General features: G+C 39.3%; 1 pseudogene; it reads left to right on the top strand.

Annotated features, from left to right (window-relative positions):
* The first annotated feature begins 8,861 nt into the window (after positions 1–8,861).
* LOC109460411 (actin, cytoplasmic 2) lies at positions 8,862–10,228 on the top strand (annotated as a pseudogene).
* Positions 10,229–17,243: the final 7,015 nt, after the last annotated feature.

Raw genomic sequence — 17,243 nt, 5'->3', positions numbered from 1 at the left:
TTTGGTATTCACCTTGAATGAAATGGGAAGTACTGGAGGACTTTGAGCAGAGGTGTGGTATGGTCTGGTATTTTCTAAGAGAACTACTCTGACTGCTATCTTCAAGATAAGGGGCCAAATGTAGAAATCATCAGACCAGTCAGAAGGCTGATTCAATAATCCAGGCAAGAGATAATAAAGGCTTGATATAGACTGGTAGTTGTAATCCTGAGGTGAAATGGTCAGATTCTGGATATGTTTTGAAGGTGAAGCTGACAGATTTGCTAATGGGTTGGATGTGAGGTGTGTACAAAAGAGGAGTCAAGCTAATCGCCAAAATTTGTGGCTCCCTAGGAAGTGTAGTGCATATTTACATACTTTTGACTACCTAGCTTCTCAATCCCTTCCTCTGTTGGGAGGATTCTCCATATACAAATCTAGGTGCCAGACAGAGCACATCTCCAACTGCAGGTGTGGCTGCAAATGCCAGAAACTCCCTGTTCCAGTCTCCTAGGCTGCAGAGATACACACATGTGACCAATCAGCTATTAATCGGGCAGCATTCATAGCATCCAGCTAGTGGAGGCAACAGAAGAATCCTAGCCCAGGGTGGAGTGATATCTACCATGCAAGGGGCAACTGGCAATGGTGTTCTCATGGACCAGTTCATGATTTTAGCTATGCTTTTGGCTATGTAGCTTTCAAGTGGGGTTTGCCAATCTTCTGGCAAATCCAAATGTTACACAGTTTCTTAGTCAAATACACTGTTTCTGCTTTTAAAAGAGCCAGAGATAGTTTCTTTTCCTTGGAACTAAAAAACTCGAATGATACATTAAGGATTCATATTGTTATTGTGAATGTTGTCATAAAAATAACTGCCATTTATTGAGTGATTAAGGCACTTATTTCAATTACTTCAGCTAGATAGATATTATTCCTATATTAGAAGTGAGGAATAAGAGAAAAAGGATAAATCACTTGTTACCAGAGGGTGGGGTGGGGGGTAGAAGAGGATAAACGGGGTCAAATATATGGTGATGGAAGGAGAACTGACTCTGTGTGGTGAACACACAATGTGAGATATAGATGATGTATTACAGAATTGTACACCCGAAACTTGTGTAATTTTACTAACCATTGTCACCCCAATAGATTTTAATTATTTTAGAAAAGGATAAATCACTTGCCTATGGTCATATGGCTAATAAGTGACACAGCTAGGACTAAAATCCAAATTTATTTGGCTCCAAAGCCTGAATACTTACACACTATAGATAAGAGCATTTGGAGTTCACATAGTATCGTGAACTGAGGTGTTTAGAACTGAGGTATATAGAGAACTGAGGTATTTAGAACTGAGGTCTATAGAGAACTCAGTTCTCTATGTATTCATATTCATAAGTATATTATGAATATTCGTGTCAAATTCTGTATATTCATAAGTATCAAATTTCCTTGAAATCCTCTAAAACTGTAAGGTTTAGTGCTGAAATATTAAGGTATGTCATTGTTTTGAAAACTTGTAGTCTGGTAAGAACCATAAATCTAATTCAAAATAAATTCTAATATTTTTTAGTATTGTTTGAATTTGAGCAAAATCAACTGTTTTTGGAGAAGTTTCAGTTTTAATAGACCTTCTTTCGATCAATTAGAAGTTGGAGGCAAAGTGCTATATTTAGCAAATACACCAGGCACTTCTCCAGATGGCATCTATTACCACTGAAACATTACAGTACCATGGCAGACGTTAAGTACCATGGCAGATTTGAAAGTACACACTTTTTGTGCTCTTTTAAATAAATTAGATAAACCATCTATAGTTACCTGAAATACAAGGGTGATGGGTTTGAATATTTGAAACTCACGGCTTGAAAAAAACATTATTTACCATTAAGAGGTGTGGCTAAAGAGAAATGAAAGTGACTATCAGAAACGAAACTGGTTCGTGAGCCTCTGAGAAACACTCACAGCACTCAAGAGCATATTATAAATACTTGTACAGCATTAAAGAAGCAACATGGTGTTAGGGAGAAGAAAACTGAGCTAGGAGTAAAAACGTGTGCTCCCTTGTCTCAAACCTAACCCCTATCTAGCTATTCAACTAAGGGCAGTTCAACACGTACTGAGCACAAGATTAATGAGACAGAGATGAGTAAAACAGACACAGAAACAAACTGTGATGCCTTATTAGAAGTATTCATTTGTTTATTGATAAATCCATTCAGCATTTCTTGCCAGTCATATGTCTATTGTGTGCCAGGTACTGGGGCTTCAAAGAACAACAAAAAGCAACAACCCCTCCTGACCTGCCAAGGAGCAAGTGGCCCAGGGAATAAAGACCAGACTTGCTGTGGCATTGACATTTCACTCTTCCCTCCAATAGACTTCTCTCTCCCCTTTCCTTGGCACTTCCTAGCTCTTTCCTTCTCTACTAACCATCTCCCTTAGTTTAACTAACTGGGCTCAATTTAGACCTTATTCCCCTAGGTAAGACTTTCCTGCTCTAGGTTGCCTCTCGCTATCCCACAGTCCTGGACCAGAATGATCTTCAGAAACCTCAAACTCTGAAAATATGATTGTGTTACCCACTCCATACATAAAATGAAAATAAAAACAATACAAAACTATATGATGAGTAAAACTGTATCTGATTAAACTGCTTTTCCAGATATTCTAAATCTTGGAAAATCTAACGCAATTTAGCATCTTCTCTTCATGGGGAAACATGTTGAAGTACATCAACTTTTGCATATATATTCATGGGGTTCTTCAATTTTTTGAAGTCTGTCATTGTCCCCAGATGATTCTAGAATACTGTTTATCCCTGAATTAATAAAGAGGTCTGCTCATTACAGGCCCCAGAGTCACCTTAACGATTTTGTACTCTTTCAGGACAACAACAGGAGTTAGGAGCTATTGAAGGTTTTTAACCTGGGATGGGGCACACTCAGATTTCTCAGAACTTGAGAAAGTTCTTCCTGACTGTAGCATGAAGAATGGTCACAAGTCCTTAAACTAGTAACTAGTTGGAGGCTGTTCCAGAAACTCAGGCAAGGGATAACGGTTAACTGCTAAAGGGTGCTGTCTTTTTGGGGTGACAAAAATACCTAAAATTAGATAGTGGTAATGGTTGTACAACTCTGTGAATATACACAAAACCCTTGAATTTTACACGTTAAATGGGTGAGTTTTATGATATGTGAATTATATCTCAATAAAGATGTTTTCAAAAAAGCAACAGATTAAAAAATAAAAACTCTCATACCTGAATGAATGGATGGATGTATGAATAAAAGAGGTCATGGTTGTGTTATGGATTGATATGAAAAACTTTTAGGAGATAAGAAAAGGGAGTGAGGAGAGGTAGGAGTCAAAGATGACTGGCAGGTTCTGGGTTTAGGCCTCTGTGTAGATGATAATGCTTTTATTGAGATGGAGAGAAAGACACAAGTGATCTTACTGAAAAGGAAGGGGTTCTGTGAGCCACTATAAAAAGAGCTGGAAGGGAGCACCAAAAAATGCCCCAAAGACTATTGCATTTAGGAAAGGATGGACAAATTTTATGTGTCATCAGTGCAAGGGTGTCAGACTTTTTTCTGATGAACCCAGAAAAACTAGTTCACCATATTCAAAATACAGGAACTTAAAGGGAAAAAAAAGACAAAATTATTGAAGGTACCAAGTTTACATTAGTCTGTTTATGGTGGGACAAAAGCAAAAAAAAAAAGCTTTCTCATACAACTTTTATAAAGATCATTTATGTCTTCAGACACATAACAAAAATCAGGGGTAACACTGTTTAGAGAGTCCAGGTTGACAGGAAATTTTCCAGGGCTTATTATTTTGGAAGCAGAACCAGTCAGGATGAGCCTACTATTTTCGGTTTATCTAAGAGGGCAAAGTAGATTTATTGTGTTCCTAATGACAGTATGTGACATGCTTAATCATACTGGAAGAACTAAGAGTCAGTTTTGCTTCTACAGGAGATTAGTAATAATATAAAGCATGGAGAAGGAAGGAAAAGCAGTAGGAAAGATGAGGTTGACGGTATGTAAGCATATAATGAGGTGGGCATGGCAGGCTTGTGAGGCAAGAAGGAGGTACTGAAGGAGGAAGTAGTCACTGTTACTGGGTTCCCGGCAGCCTTGTGTGATTACTCAATTGCATCAGAGGACCTGTGGGACACACAGCCGGCAGGTCAGTAGTTTCCAACGTTTGACTCAGGCTCCAAAGAAAACATTAGTAAAGCATCATTGTAGTATATGGAGAAAATGGAACTGAATCCATAAGGAAGATCCTACTCAAATGCTTTCAGAAAGACATTACCTGGCTCAAAGAAGATCACTGTCTTAAGGGCTTAACAGCAACTCTGCCTTCAGCTGTTGGCAAATAATAAACAAGGTATTTCTAGCCTTCTCTATCGAGAGTCAAAGCCTACGGGAAATCACTACTCCCTGCAACCACAGACTAAAGCCTCCACAATTGGCAACAGAAGGAAAATTTACACACAGGCTCTACAGAATAGCTAGACTTTGAAACTCCAGGGTTCCACTTGGGATGTCTGTTGTTGCCACTATCATCTCCCTCTTTAAGACTGTCACCTTCATGAACACAGACTCCCACCTTAATTCCTGGCAGCACAGTTGCTATCCCGCTGGTGCCTTCAGACGGTAGGATGCACAAGGATAATCTGTGATGGGGCGTTTAAGATATAGATCCCTAGGTTCTGTGCCCACATATTTTGAATCAGTTGAGTTCAGGGCCAGGGATTTTTATTTTTAACAACTTCCATGTGATTCTAATGGAGGCAGTCCAAATACCAAATTTTGAGAAACACTGGACCAATGGTGACAAAAAGCATAATGAATATAGAAAAGAACATATAGTCTGATTTACAAAAATACAGTTGAGTCATTTGCAGTTTATAGCCCTGGTCCTCAAATGGTCCCTCAAATATGCCTACCTTATTTCAAAGGTAGTACCCAAACAAAGCCCAGAGAAAAACACAAGTTCCCCCACGGACTGAGTTTCCATTTGCTATCTAGGTCTCACTTCCTTAAAAGAGAACTGAGCTCTTCCCTGAAAACTGAATACAGCTCATTGTCCCTTTACAGAGAAGTTGGCCTGTTTTAAATTTAGACTGCAGCATCCCCATGGAAGATACAGCAAGTAGCTCATTTACTTTCACATAATCGTATGATCACATAATCAAATTATGAAAAACAAGGACAGTTTGCATTTTTCACATTCCTCAGTCTATATTTTTCACTTCTAAATACTCCCATCAATACATCAAGCCCAAGCCAGTCCCAATTCACAGACCCTCCGCCAGCTTCAGGTGACATCAGTGCTGTAATTGTCCCTCTTGCTATCCTATGGGACTTAGCTGCTAATACTTCTGGAGTATGATCCAGAAAAGAAATACTCTCCAAAGTTGAGATAGAACTGCCTAAATCACTCTGGGTACATTGCACAAACAGAACCAAGTATCCCCATTCCCAATTATCCATGTATCAAATGTATAATATTTCAAGAAAGGTAGTTGGAACAAAATATGCACAGATACTCTCAAATTACATGTTTCTCTTCTTCAGTTTTAGGTTAGATATTTCCTGCTTCTACAGCTGTTGGGTGTGTCCCTCCTCCTGTTCCTCTGACTGAAACCTAAAAAAAGGCTTCTCAAAAAAGAAAGAAGTTAAGCAGTCACAAGTGCATGCGCGCGCGCGCGCGCGCACACACACACACACACACACACACACACACTGACACACACATACAAACAATATTTTACAGGATCCCATGAAGATTTGAGATTTTTAGATTCATAGGATCTCAACCATTTTAGAGAATGGTTTTGCTTTATATTGCAAAACTAAATCTGTACAACCCTGCTACTTTTTCAAAACAAAGAGAAGTTTACAAGAGAAAAACTGCTTGCAACTCAAAGCCAAATTCCTCAAGGTGTTCTAGCTCAAAGCCAACCACAACAGGAAGAGGAAGTGCACAGTGTCTTATGTTCAATACAATGTTGTTGTTCTCTTCCCATGTGCCTCAGTGTTCTCACAGAATAGAATATCTATGCAAGTGCAGAAAACAGCTTCTGGGGATCCGAGATAAGGTTCACCTTAGATATTTTACCAACTACTGAGCATCCTATTACCTCCACACAAGCCATATGCCCCACCGTCCTCCACTTTATTTGAATTTTTCCTGGAGTGTTTCTCTAGAACCACAACTCCACTGAGGCTTTTCCATAGCCTCCTAGTCAGTCAGATTACTTTTCCCAACCAAGACCTTCAATTTAACTCTAATGAAGGCAAAAAAAAAAAAAAAAAGGTGCAAAACAACTCCACTAGCGATCAGATTGTGATAAGCAATGTTTTCCACAGGAAGCAGAGAAACCAACAGAACAGTGTTTCTAACCAAACGTAATTAACGCTATACTGCAGTTGCAAAACTGATTAACAAGCCATCCATTCTTAGAACCAACCAGCACAAGCCCAAATCCGGCTCTGTCTTACTGAGACATCCCATGACCAGTTCTTTCTCACTACAAGTTTATAAACTTTTTTCTATAGGTATGTACTGGTGGCCTTTTCTTTGGTTAGAAGGCTTTAACTGGCTTTTGTTAGATCTGGATGACATCTTCAACTCTTAGAACTGTTGCAGGAAAGAGGGTTGTTGGCTACATGCAAGAAAGAATTCGAGAGCAAGCGAGATAGCAGAGTGAAAGTAGTTTATTGAGTAAAGATCTGCTCTGTAGGCAGAGCAAAGGTTGCCTCTGAGAGAGAGACAACCTTGACTTTAGGTGCAACTGCAATTGTTATTTGGTAAGGATTTTTTGTTGTTGTTATGGAAATGAAGGGGAAGAATATTCTACTAGTTTCTGGAAATGGGTGGGCTTTTCAGAGAATTGGGTTCATACCCCTTTTTTGTCTCATGGGGTCCTTTTCAGAAGTGTCATGGCACTGGTGGGTGTGTTATATCGTATAGAAATGTATTTTAATGAGGGCATAATGAGGCTGGAGGTTACTTGGAGGTGAATCTCGTTACAGTCTTGGTCTTGGGCCAGTCCTGGCTGGTTTGTGCTACATGCTAGTTTACTGGTTTTCAGCCCTCAGTTGACGTTCTGTTATTTCCTGCCCTTGGGTGTCCTGCCATCCTATCTCAGAGTGACTGTCCCATAGAATTGGAGTCTTCTTAATTTTTATTCCCCTAGAAGCCACATTTCCCACTTACTTGATGAATCTCTTCAAGTTCCCTTTCTTTGCCCCATGATAGAGGTTTCTTTAAGGAAAGACATCAAGATATGCTGTTCTCAGTTCCCAATTATCCAACTACTCACTTTCTCTTCACTTACAGATTGAGAACATCCACACAGGGTGGTCTTGGATTTGCTGCCTTCAGTATCTACTCCTTCCTAACCACCTTCTATCAGAGGTTTCCTGCTTGATGTGTCAGGGCCATGTCAGCTTTTCCCCCTTCTCCATGACCAACTTTATTTCTGGCCGGATTCAATTCCACATGATTGTTTACCCGAGAATGGACACCTTCAAATAACTAGTTGTTTCACTTCTCCATATCCTCTTCCAGGATATGAGGCATGAGGGTATAGGTATGAGAACAGATCTGGAATTCCTTTTCAGGGTCCAAATACATAACGTGGATCTTGACCCTCCTGATGCCTAGAAAACCAACTCTCTCAGACATAATCTCACATTCCCTACTCCAAAGCTGTCAGCTACCTAGGGAATTGGTTTTATAACCATTCCATTTTTCTCCCAAACATATTGGTAAAGTTTTGCATTCTCCATCCTTGTGAGTGAATTACTTAAGGGTCTCCTCCTAAGGGCCTACGCAACTAACTTATCCTCTAATTTGTAGAGAAGAGACACTCTTTCTATATCTGAGGCCAAAAGATATGCAGGGACTAATTTTTCCATGCAAGACACCACTCTGGTTTGTATCCTTTTTTAGACGTAATACTCAAACACTTCCCTAAGGTCAACTCATTTCTGCTAGTAAACAGACTAGCTGCTTCAACAAGTCATTTTTTTTCTTTCAGAGGAGTGGAAAAACCTGCCAGTGAGAGCTACTCATTGCCCCACCCTCCACCACAATGGAGCTGTCACCTCCCTTCATGGGGAAAACAACTCAGGGGCATTCCCTGTTGTATCTTGACCCTGGATGGTAGGATCTCCTGCTCCAGAAATGATATCTTCCTCCCTGTCAGGGTTGGAAGGTCTGCATGGGATAAACCACTCTTATAGATTGGAGATGGAGCTTGTCCCTCACTTACTTAGCTGCCTGATATTAGCCATTTTATCATCACAAATGTAACTGTACCCTCCCTGCCCCAATACGCCACACCCTTACTGAGTAGAACACACCCTTGGCAAACTCCCTGACTAATATTTCATGCAGTTTATGGTTCCTTTTTTTCTAGTCTTATTTCATTTTGCACAATTATTCAGCTCCAGAGGGAATTACCTAACTTCCTGGATATCTTCCTAATTGCTTCAGAAACTTTCATGTCCTCACAATACTTTTATTGATTTCAAGTTGTTTTCCTGGGAGATCTCTTTTCCTCCTACTGAATGGTTTGACACCTAAGTGATAACAGAGAAAAATCTAATGAACATCCTTGAAAGTTAGCATGGTATAATAGTTAAGAGTTGAGGTTCTGAAGTCAGACTGACTGAATTCAGTTTCACCATTTCCTAAAGAACTTTACCATTTACTATTGAGAACTTGGTAAAATTACTTAACCTTTCTGTTTCTCAGTCTATGAGAGATCAAGTAAATAAAAAATAAGCAAATTATGGAAATGTTAGTAATATAATTGATAAGGTAGATCTGATTAATATATCAAATTTTATGTACTGAAAAGAGAATACACTTTCCTTTCAATTGCTCATGAACATTCACAGAAACTATTAAGCCACAAAAGAAAACCTCAGAAATGTCCAAACAGTGAAGAGTAAAGATAGCATTCTTCGATCACAATGCAATATAATAGAAATGAATAAAAATTAGGGAGACAAAATTCTGTCTATGTGGAAATTTAAAAGTATTTGAAAAAATATTTAGAACAAAGAAAAACCACCAACTGAAATCAAAGACAATGACAACACGATGTGTTAAAACTGGAGTCACTTGCAAGTGTTTCATGTACTCCTGTGGCTCCACCTCCACACTTCTCTGCTCCCAGTCTCGTTGGATCATAAATGCAAGAAGAAATCACTGCATTCATCACTGACAAAGGCTTTGGCATGTGTAAAGCTGGCTTTGTTGAAGGTGGTGACAGTGAGCTATGTTTCTGTCCATTGTCGGTTGCCCAAGGTGTCATAGTGGACGTTGGGCTGACGGTCCAGAGCAAGTGTGGCATCCTGACCCTCATGGAGCATGGCATAGTCATCAACTGGGATGAAATGTGGAAGATACGACACCACATCTCCTACAATGAGCTGAGTGTGGCCCACAAGGAGCACCCAGTGCTGCTGACTGAGGCCCCGCTGAACCCCAAGGCCAACAGAGAGAACATGACTCAGATCATGTTCAAGGTCTTCAACACCCAGGCCATATACATGGCCATCCAGACCTTGCTATCTCTGTATGCCTCTTGCTGCACCACTGGTTTTGCCCTGGACCCTAAAGATGGGGTAATCCACATGGTGCCATCCATAAGGACTATTCCTGCCCCATGCCACTTGTGTCTGTACCTGGCTGGCTGGCCAGGAGTTGATGAACTACCTCATGAAGATACTCATGGAGTATAGCTACTGCTTCATCACCACTACCAAGTGCGAAATCATGCGTGACCTCAAGGAGGAGCTCTGCTACATTGCCTTGGACTTGGAGCCGAAGATGGCTACCACCAAGTCCCAGTGGTTATGGTATCCTGTGGTGCTTATCTAGTCCTTGTTCCTGGGTAGGGAGTCCTGTGACATCCAGGAGACCACTTTTAACTCCATCATGAAGTGTGATGTTGACATCCAGAAAGACCTGTATGCCAACACAGCACTGTTTGGTGGGAACAGCAGGTACTCTGGCATCTTTGATAGCATGCAGAAGGAGATCATGGTCCTGGCCCTCAGCACAATGAAGATCAAGATCATTGCTCTTCCTAAATGCAAGTGTGGATTGGGAGCTTCATCCTGGCCTCACTGTCCACCTTCCAGCAGATGTGGATCAGCAAGCAGGAATATGATAATTCGGACCCCTCATTGTCCATTGCAAATGCTTCTAAATGAGTTAATTCAAAAGTATACATTTGCCGCACCTCATGCTAGCCTCACAAAACTCGAATAAACCTTTAAAAAGAAAATTATCCTTGAAGCTTGTATCTGACACAATCTGGATTATAGAACTTGTTGCTGATTTTGACGCTGTACAAGTTAACTGTTTTGTTGGTATATGTTTAACACCTTGTATATATATTTAATTTAAACGCTTAGTACTTGCAGCTGCCTCACTTCCTGACTGAGGTGAGAAAACACATTTATGGAAGAGAAATCCATTGGCTGGGTGAGGATCTGTGAGACCATCAAATTCTTGATCTGTGCAGGGTATTAATGTGCAAGAGCTGACTATTCCAGGATTTCTCTAGAGGCTGGCAGGAGTTCTTGAACCAGCTGTCATTTCTGTCTTGCCAGACTAACAGTATTGGGAAAATCCAAGACTTTGGAGTTTCCTTTCTTACTTATGCTTTCCTGCCAGAACTGTGGGCTATTACTAATCTTGAACTAGAAAATGGTTTACATTTACACTTGTAAATTTATTCACCCTTTTAATTTCTGTAAAGTTATTGTAAACAATTCTCAATTCTTTAAGTGATAACAACAAATTTTGGCTTACTATTGTCAGGACATTAGGTGCCAGTAATATGTCATTGTGTTGGAAAATAAAGTGCTTAAATAAACAGGAAAAAAAATCTTGTGGAATACTACTAAGGTAGAAACCAGAGGAAAATTCATAGTCTTAAATACTTACATTTTAAAAAAAAAGACTTAAGATAAATTCATGAAGAATCTAATTCAAAAATTTAGGGGGGAAAACAATAAAATAAATGGAGAGAAAGCAGGAAAACTAAGTAAAGAAAAAGCAAAAATTTATGTTCGAAAACAGAAAGAAATATTAAATTAAAAAACTAATTCAATAGAGGAAAACATTAGTTATTTAATTCTAGAAAAGAAAGGGAGACAGCAAATATGCAAAATATAATGCAGGGAAAACAATTATGAAAACGAAAAATGAAAAGAATAGAGGAGATTTCCAATCAAGATGGCAGAGTAGGTAAATGCTGTGCTCATCTCCTCTCAGGACCATATCAATTACAACTAAACTACAGAACAACCATCATTGAGAATCACCTGAAGTTGAACTGAACTGAAGCCCTACAACTATGGACATACAGAAGAAGCCACCTAGAGATTCGTAGGAGGGATATCTCAGCTGCAGAGGTACCTCCTGGTGGAGTGAGGGGTCCCAGCCCCACACCAGTCTCCCCAGCCCAGGGTTCCAGTCCCAGGAAGAGAAATCCCATAACTTCTGGTTGTGAGAATCAGCAGAGATTGTGGCTGAGTGAGCCAGAGGGCAGCTTCAGTCCTAAGTGCTCACTTCTCTTAAAGAGGCCATGCATGGACTTCCTCCCTGATGGACATACTCACTCTGAGCTCCAGCAGTGGAGCAGCAGCTTGAAAGATGCCAGGACTTATGCGGAGGAACTGAATTGTCTAGCTTCAGGGTGAGGGCTGGAGGGGCAGCTTTCTCCCAGATAGAGGAGCTGGCAGAAGCCATTGTTTCTTTGTTGAGACCTTCCCCTCCCTGCGTGCAGACGCAGGCAGCCACCATATCTGGTCTCCATCAAACTGGTTATCATCTTTTGTCTACCCCACCCTAGTGATTCCGTGAGACCCCACCCCACCCAACTTTCAGGCACACGCAAGCTGCTTCCCATATAACTAATCTTAGCTCATGCTTCAGACTTTCACAAAATCTCTCAAAGATTCACAAAACCCAAACAAGCAGCACCTGGCTTTGGCACATACCATACCTTTGCCTGAGCAGCCCCAAGCTCAGCACTAATACCAACCAGCCTTGGTTTGCAGATTGGCCTCTCAAGGTACGTCCAAGCCCGGCACAGGTGACAGCCATCTGTGGGTTGCTTTGTGGTTCATATCAGGTGGCCCTGGGCAGGGCACATGCTACAGCTAAACTCAGCATGCAGTGGGTCCTCTCCCAGTAGGCCCCAGGGCTGGCACACCTGGTGGCCAACTTCAGACCCAGCTGGAACATCACCTGACTGCTTCCAAGGACAATACACCCAAAGGGCTGACTAGGCAGACACCAGAGCCCTTCTAAAGTGAACTCTGCTCTGCAGGGTCAGCCCTTGCACCACAGCTCCTCCACTATAGTCACGGCCAGTCCTCAAAAACAATCAGCCTGAGGGTTAATCCCTCCTATTGAGGTGCAAACAGCAATCATGGCTCAACTACAACAGGAGGGCACATACAACCCACACAAGGGACATACCTTGAGCACCTTGCTTTGGTGACCAGGGAGACTGCACCACTGGGCCCCCCAGGATACTTATTACATAAGGCCACTCTACTAAGACAGGAAGGCATAGCAGTCATACTTAATACATAGAAAAACACATAAGGAGGCAGCCAAAATGGGGAGCCAAAGAAACATGTCCCAAATAAAAGAACAGAATAAAGCTACAGAAAAAGAACTAAGCAAAATGGAAACAAGCAATCAACCAGACACAGAGTTCCAAGCACTAGTTAGAATGATGCTTAATGATCTCAGGTATAACTTCAGTAAAGAAATAGGAAATATAAAAATGGAGATAGAAAACAAGAAAGAATCAGTCAGAAATAAAGAATACAATAACTGAAATGAAGAATACATTAGAAAGAATCAACAGTAGATTAGATGAAGCAGAGGATTGAATCAGTGATTTAGAAGACAAGGTAGCAGAAAACACCTAATAAGAACAAAAAGAAAAAAGAATCCAAAAAAATTAGGATAGTTTAAGTAGCCTCTGAGACAGCATCAAGCATACCAACATTCGCATCATAGGGGTACCAGAAGGATAAGAGAGAGAGAGCAAGGAATTGAAAACCTATTTGAAGAAATAATTATGGAAAGCTTCCCTAAGTTGGTGAAGGAAATAGATCTACAAGCCTAGGTAGAGCAGACAGACCCAAACCAGATGAACCCAAAAAAGACCCACACTAAGACACATCATAATTAAAATGCCAAATGTTAATTATGAAAAAGAAAAGAAAAGCAATTAGTTACCCACAAAGGAGCTCCTATAAGACTATCAGCTGATTTCTCAACAGAAACTTTTAGGCCAGAAGGGATTGGCAGGAAATATTCAATGTGGTGAAAAGAAAGGACCTACAACCAGGATTACTCAGCAAAGCTATCATTTGGAATTGAAGGACAGATAAAGAGCTTACCAAACAAGAAAAAGCTAAAGGAGTTGATCACCACCAAACCAGAATTACAAAGAATCATAGAGGGACTACTTTAAGATGAAAAGACAAAAAAAAAAAAAGACCAAAAATGTGAGTAATAAAATGACAATAACTGCATATGCATCAATAATTACTTTAAATATAAATGATTAAATTCTCCAATCAAAAGATAGAGTGGCTGAATGGATAAGAAAACATGACCATTACATATGTTGCCTACCAGAGACTCACTTCAGATTGAAAGATACACACAGACTGAAAGTAAAGGGATGGGAAAATGATATTTCATGAAAATGGAAACAACAAAAAATCTGAGGTAGCAATACTTATACCAGACAAAATAGACTTTAAAACAAAGGCTGTAACAAAAGACAAAGAAGGACCCAATAATCCCACCTCTGGATATTTATGCAAAGAAACCCAAAACGGTACTTTGAGGGGAGGTGTACATTCATATGTTTATTACAGCATTGTTTATAATGGCGAAGATGTGAAGGTAGCCTGAGTGTTCATCTATGGGTAAAGAGTAGTTGATATATATATATATATATATATATATATATATATATATATATATATATATATATATATATATATATATATATACACACACACACACACACACACAATAGAATATATATATATATACACAATAGAATATTGTTCAGCCAGGAAAGAAAATGGGTTTTTGCCATCTGTGGTGGCATGAATGGACCTGGAGGTTATTGTGCTGAGTGGAGTATGTCAGACAGAGAAACACAGATGCAATGTGATTTTGTTTATATGTCTAATTCAAAGAACAAAATCAACAAACAAACAGAACAGAAACAAACTAATAGATACAGAGAACATATCGGTGGTTACCAGATGTGAGGTGGTTGGGGATGTGGGTGAAAAAAGGGGAAGGGATTAAGAAATAAAAATCGTTTGTTACAAAGTAGTCATGGGTATGGAGGGTATAGCATAAGGAATATAGTCAATCACATTGTAATAATTATGTATAGTTTCAGATGGGTACTAGATTTGTTGGGATGATAGATGGAAGGGGGTTGGGGATCAGGGTGAAAAAGGTGAAGGAATTAAGAAGTACAAATTGGCAGTTACAAAATAATTATGGGGATGTAATATAGTCAATAATATGGTAATAACTATGCATAGTGCCAGATAGGTACTAGAGTAGTCAGGGGGTCACTTCTTAAATTATATAAATGTCTAACCACTATGCTGTGTACCTGAAATTAAGATAAAATATTGAATGTCAAAACAAATTTTAAGAAAAGAATTGCAATAAACTACTTTGTTCCATTCTGTGCAATTAATTTGAAAACTAGATTAAATAGAAAACTGTCTAAGATAATATAATTTATGAAAACTATAGAAGAGATTAAAAACAAAGACTTAAACTGTTTTCTGTAGAAGAAATAGGTAAAGTTCTTAAAGTGCTGTACCCACAGAAAACAGCACACCCAGAGAAGGAATTCTACTAAAATTTACAAGCACGCAATTCTAATACTAATACTAATATTATTTCCAGGGAAATTTTAAAAGGAAGAAATAGCTAACTTTTTTCTCTGAGGTGATATAACATTGATAGCAAAATCTTACAAAAATTTAAAAATATATATCAGGACCACCAATCTTATTTATAAATATAAATGCAAAAATGTGATCTTAAATAAAATGTTAACACAGAATCCAGCAGCATATAAGAAAACAAAGAAAAAAAGAACAAAAAAGAAAAATACATCATGACCGAATGGGACTTATTCTAGGAATGCAAGGATGTTTGTATGTTAGGGAAATAATCATATGAAAATGTTAGGATAAAAATAATAGATTCAATTTCATTGATGCTTAAAAGTCATTTGAAAAATTCAACAACCATTAAGAAAAAGAAAGCTTAATAAAATAAGAAAAAAATTGGTACTTTTTTAACATGATATATCTAACTCAGCACAGAAGCTTGTATTATGATTAATGGGGAAATACTTCAAGCATTCTCCACTAAAATTAGAAACAAGACAAAGATAGCCACTCACACAAATATTTAATATTATATTTGATTTACTGGCAATACAATTAGACAAAAAAAGGACATTGGAGGTATAGTAATTGGGAAGACATAAGGTGTAAGTAAAACTCTTACTATTTGCAGGCATTATGACTATAGAACTGGAAAACCCAAGCAACTCAACAGTAACAACAAAACTACTGAATAATGAAAGACTCATAAAATAGTAAAAAGTTATATAAATGTATAGAAATCAATATCTTTCATATACACAGAGTGAAAAGCATAGTGACCAGAGAGAAAGCATAGTGGAAGGAAAGACCTATTTACAATAGTAACAACAACAACAAAAATACCTAGGAAAAACTTAACAGGCTTTAATGAAGAAAACTTTAAAAACACAACAGAAGACTTTAACAAATAGAAAAACATACCATGCTTTTTCATCAGGGAGAGTCAACATCATAAAGAATCTTCCTAATTGAATTTATAAATTGTGCTAATCCTAGTCCTTCTAGAAGCAGAAGCCAAGATGAAATTAAATGTACAAGAATTTTATTAAGGGAAAAGGGTATGTGAAAGAAAATAGGGAGAGAGTCAAGGAAGGCTGAGGAGCAATATAGGAGGAGGGAGAGAAGGTTGGAGGGGTTCTTGAGCTGAAACCAATGGTGCGGCACATCCTTACAGCTGCCACAGATTACCCATTGTGCAACACATACCTACTTCACAGTTTCAGGAAGCAACCCTTGCGCGGTTTGCGTGGACAGTTTTTCCTAAGGGAATGAAAAATGAGGTTAATGGGAAACAGCTGTCTCTGATGCTGTGGTTGATTTTAGGGTCATAGTTGGTATTCATCTTCTCCCTTCTCCAATGTCCATTTGAAATTCCCCTCACCCTTAATTATACACAGGGTTTACCTGATTCTGTGACTCAAATTGTCATACCTAAAGGGCCTGAATTTGTGATAGTCATTTCCATTTCAGTTTGGGGCTGCTGCACCCAAAAACGGAACCATCTGTTCACGGTTACCATGGGGACCAGGGCATACCAAAAGATGCCAAGTGGATCACATGGTTCTGCTACCACTTTGTAGAAACATTTCCAGCTCATCCTGCTGATTCAGGTCATTTGTCCTTCCCATGATGGTGGCTCCTTTACTCTTCTGCTACTACTTAAGCACAAGTTGTCCAAAGTGTCCTGGTGGCAGCTGTAACCAATAGGTACCATTTCTTTATACCTTGGCAAGAACGTGTCTGCTATGGGAACACGACCTCTAACCCTGCAGAGCTGGGGGGATGGGAAGCACAAAATCCTCAGAGGATGACTGGGAGTGATGATATGTGAAGCAACACTTGCTTCAACCCCTAGATTCCCACACGTCATCACTCCCAGTCAACCCCTTCATATTGTGGACACAACTCCATACAGAGCTCTCTGACATAACAAAGACGTTATGTCTTGAAGGAGGGGCCCTTTCCCTTCAAAGTATTTCCTGTAAGTTGGCATTTCAGTTGCACATTTAGAAGGCTGTCCTAGCATTCTAGAAGTCTCTTGGATAGTCTAGTACATGATATGACCAGTGGATCTCATGGTCATGAGTTCACTCTAATATTTTTCACTAATCAGATGTTATATATATGGAATTCCATGCCTGTGAATCAAGCATTCCATAAGCCCCAGATACCCAGAATAGGTGTCTATCCTTGTGAGGATGAAGTGCTGGCCTTTCCAGGAAGGGCAGGGCCTCATATGGTCAATTTGCC

Source organism: Rhinolophus sinicus, linkage group LG09 (genome assembly GCF_036562045.2).
Source record: "Rhinolophus sinicus isolate RSC01 linkage group LG09, ASM3656204v1, whole genome shotgun sequence".
Lineage (NCBI taxonomy): Eukaryota > Metazoa > Chordata > Mammalia > Chiroptera > Rhinolophidae > Rhinolophus > Rhinolophus sinicus.
Note: the sequence above shows the minus strand (reverse complement) of the source record. Positions and strands in the feature narration are given on the sequence as shown.